Below are 298 nucleotides of genomic sequence, written 5' to 3'. Positions count from 1 at the left end.
CAGTATGGAGCCTCGTAGAGCCGCTGAGGGATCAGGGATACAAAGTGTACATGGACAATTATTACAACTCTGTATCCCTGTGCAAACTCCTCTTCAGTGCAGGAACCTACGTGTGTGGGACCCTACACCTGGCTAGAGGAGCACCTAAGCAGCTGCAGGACATCGCAAGGAACAAGGATCTACCGGAGCCGGGCATCACAGCGATGCACAAAGATAATGTGATGGTGCTGCTGTGGAAGGACAAGCGCATCGTCAACATGATCTCCACCTTCCACAGCGCAGACACCATCCCAAAGCG

The sequence above is a fragment of the Coenobita brevimanus genome, chromosome 26 (assembly GCF_032717465.1).
Source record: "Coenobita brevimanus isolate Jiangsu-jjx chromosome 26, ASM3271746v2, whole genome shotgun sequence".
NCBI lineage: Eukaryota > Metazoa > Arthropoda > Malacostraca > Decapoda > Coenobitidae > Coenobita > Coenobita brevimanus.
The sequence above is the reverse complement of the archived record's forward strand: the minus strand, read 5'-3'. Positions refer to the sequence as shown.